Here is a 3,783-nt window from a genome sequence, read left to right as displayed (position 1 = left end):
GGAGAAAATAAGAATGAACTACATCCCTCCACTCCACTCATTGATAGGAGACCTACAGACAGCACCTGATACTCACCTGCCTTCAGGTGTGCTTTCTTTGGTTTATGATGAAACCAGACAAATTCATTTTTCTCTGTAATGATTAAATTGAAAATCAGTGACATACAGAGGTGATAAGGGAAAACTGGGTTTAACTTTAGTATCTCACAACTGCCCTTAGTGGACTGCAACCACTGTGGTAACACTCTAGAAGTATGGAACAAAAACTAGTTTCCAGTCACCTCTGCTCAGAGTGGGGGTGGGGGAGATGGAGGAGTTAAATGTAATGATGTGAAAATCATCTGGGGGACTTGCAAGAAGCTCTGGCTAGGGCAGCTCCCCTGGGAAAGCTTCTCTTCAGATGCTATTTTCTGTTTGCTGTGGCTTGAGCCAGCTTTACACTATAGCTGTGGACACTGCCTCATAAGAGACTCCTGCCTCCCTCCTATCATTTTTGCACTTCTCTTTTCTGTTTCTTCTCAAGTCTGACTTGACATTCAGTGAAGCCTCTTTTGCTTTGGATGAAAATCCTGGGAGCGGTGAGGGAGGTGGGGTAGGAGAGGATCCCACTATGATTTGGCCTTGGTTTCAACAGGGCCCCAGGCTTACCCCGCTCACGGCAACACTGGATGTTAGGTTCTGCCCTAACCCTTCCACCCCTGCACCCTAAGGCTTTAGTGGAGAGACCACAATGAGAGAGGCTGCTGCTACCAGCGGAGAAGATAGGAAAAGAAGGAAAAGAAGCATTTGTGTGAGGGAAGCCTCCGTGGATGGTACACCTGTCCCCTTGGCCCTTGACTCATTCTTCTGTTCCTTAATGCCATCTGGATCAGCTGTGGCCTCTCTCTCCTAATTATAGTCCATAAGGGCCAATTTTGTAATGACTTGGCACCTAAATTGAGCCTGCACCTTTTTCACACTGTAGTTTGGGTTTTAATAGCTTGATTAAGTAAGACAGCCAACTCAGGTAAATCACCTTGCTTGTAAGGAGGTATTTAGGGCTATATGAGAAAAAATAATGCCTTTACAAGGTGGACAGCTTAACGGTAGATCCAAATGCAGCATCTCGACTAGAAATTTCAAGCCAGATAGACTGGGTTTAAAAATATGGGGCAGGGGTCCCAGCTGCAGCCCATATTTAATGGTATCTCCTCCATTCTCCTTAGTCTCAGCTGATGGCCTTGTTTATTTCACTGGAACAATAGGAGCAATTAGAAGAATGTCACCTGCCCCCACAGAGACATCTTTCTAGGTAGCAGTGCCTGTGGCTTTATACTCTTGTCTTTCGTCCTGTTTCTGTTGGCAGAGTTGTCCACACTTCTATTTAAAGCCAACCCTAACACTGGAAGGCTTCCCCTCTTGCCTTCTGCAATGACCCTCTCTTGCTTGCATCGCCAGATTTCTCCCTTGCAAGACAGTTCTCCCAGTGACTTTGAACCAATCCAATTCTTCCTCCTCCTTTTTTGCATGTAGTTCTCAAGAATAAGATCCTATTGTGCTGGAATGCAATATCCTGAGAAAAAGCTCAGGCTTTATTCCTCTCTCCCTAGAAGCAAGATGTCCTTCAAAGCTTTGCCTTAGGGAGTCTTGTTTCTCCCAGGGCATGAAACCCAGGGCAGGCTGCCTTTTGAGGGTCCTCAGCTGTGATACGAAATGGGACACAGGCAGTCAAGACCCCGTTCACCTTGGGCAGCTTTCTTGAGCCTTGAGTGATGAGCTCACAATGGATCCAAGACTTCTGTCCCTTACTGTTATCTATAAAAAATAAACCTGCTTTACATAACTTGTGTGTGTGTTCTGTCTCACTGGACTCAGACAAATAGATAACCAGTATAAGGAGGACTTAACAGTAGCCCAGGATGCCTCAGGCATAAGTATATGGACTCTTGGTTTCTGGTGCTTGGCATAATGACATTCTCTGCAATTCTACATGCAGTGGGAGTCTCTCTCCAGACTGATGATTAGTGAGCCTGCTCCATGACCCTCTCTGCTCCATAATTTCCATCAGCATATAAACATGCTGTGTACTGCCTATCTAGAAACAAAACAAAATCAAAACACAGAAATAAAAACCTCGCTTGACCTAATGTCTGCAATCCAGGTACTGCCAATCTCTCCCTCCCTTTTACAGAAAAATACCTCGAAAGGGTTGGTTATCTACTCTTATGGGCTCAACTTCTCTCTTTTTAGTCTTTCTTGATCCTCTCACATAAGATTTTCATGCCTAACACTCCAGGGAAAGAGCTCTAAATCCAATGGTCAAATTTAAGTTCTCCTCTGACTCTATCAACAGGTTCATGTGACCCTGTCAAGCATCTTCCTTCTTGAAACACACTTCACTGGACCTCCAGCCCTCCACTCCCTCTCTTGGTTTCCTTCTTACTCACTGGCCACTCCTCAGCCTCTTTTACTTACTCCTCAGCCTCTTTTGCTGCATCCTCCTGATTTTCCCCATCTCCAAAGTTTGGAGGATACAGTCATTGGACATCTTATCTTCTCTATCCACATTTCTTTCCTAGGTAATTTCATCCAGTCTAATGGCTTTAAATACCATCTTGTCATTGACAGTTCCCAAATGTGCCAGCCTGGACATGTCTTCTGAATCCCAGCTCTTGAATCCAGCTGTCTCCTGTACAGCTCCAATGGGATAGGAATTTCAAGCTGAATTTTAACCCCCCTTTTTTTTTGAGACAGGGGAGTCTCACTCTGTTGCACTGGCTGGAGTGCAGTGGCACAATCACTGCAGCATTGACCTCCCAAACTCAAGCAATCCTCCCACCCCAGCCTCCTAAGTAGCTGGGACTACAGGTGTGCACCACCATATCCAGCTAATTTTATTATTATTATTTTTTTTTAAGTTAAACAATCATTTTATTGCTTGAGTACACAGACAAATTTATGTGACCAGGGCAGAGGCTGTAGATGATTCATATTTCCAATTGGGAGGGAGGACTCGCTTGGTCTTATAATATCGAGCCAAACGGTGAATCCGGCTCTCTATCAGAATCAGACGGAATTTAGCATCCTTATCCTTTCTGTTCCTCTCAAGATGCTTTCGAACAGCAACTGCTTTCTTAGTTAAATGGTAGAGATCTTCAGGAAGATCAGGAGCAAGTCCCTTAGACTTAAGAATTCTTAAGATTTTATTGCCTGTCACAAAACATACTTGTGCAACACCATGTGAATCTCTCAGGATCACACCGATTTGTGAAGGAGTCAGGCCCTTCTTGGCCAGTTTGTAAATCTCCTTCACGTCGTCAGATGTCAACTTCAACCAAGTGGGGACGCTGCGTCGATAGGGCAAAGCCGACTGGGACAGGCCCTTCCCGGGAGCATGCATGCGACCCATGATGGCGGCGGTCAGACAGCGAAAGAATTTTATTATTTTTGTAGATCTGGAACCTCACTATGTTGCCTAGGCTGATCTTGAACTCCTGTCCTCAAGTAATCCTCATGCCTTGGCTTCCCAAAGTGCTGGGATTATAGGCACGAGCCACTGAACTGAGTGAATTTTAACTTTTGATTTCTCCCTCTGTCAACTGTCTCAGTTGCTCAGGCCAAAAAGCCATGGTGGCATTGTAACTCCTTTCTTTCTCACACATTCGACATCCAATCCATCAGCAAATCCCTGGCAGCTCCACTTCCAAGACATACCCAGAATCTGCTCACCCCTTCCTGACTCCACCGCCACCACCCAACCCAAGCCACCATCGTCTCTCACCTGTATCACTGTGGTCCACTCTG

At 45.4% G+C, this 3,783-nt stretch overlaps 1 pseudogene across 1 annotated transcript; it reads right to left on the bottom strand.

Annotated features, from left to right (window-relative positions):
• Positions 1-2,885: 2,885 nt before the first annotated feature.
• On the bottom strand, positions 2,886-3,407 carry LOC104678774 (annotated as a pseudogene). Its single transcript, XR_750239.2, has one exon. The product of XR_750239.2 is annotated as a 40S ribosomal protein S13 pseudogene (transcript).
• Between the last annotated feature and the right edge of the window lie 376 nt (positions 3,408-3,783).

The sequence above is a fragment of the Rhinopithecus roxellana genome, chromosome 5, assembly GCF_007565055.1.
Source record: "Rhinopithecus roxellana isolate Shanxi Qingling chromosome 5, ASM756505v1, whole genome shotgun sequence".
In the NCBI taxonomy this organism is placed as follows: Eukaryota; Metazoa; Chordata; class Mammalia; order Primates; family Cercopithecidae; genus Rhinopithecus; species Rhinopithecus roxellana.
This window is presented reverse-complemented; position numbering and strand designations above follow the sequence as displayed.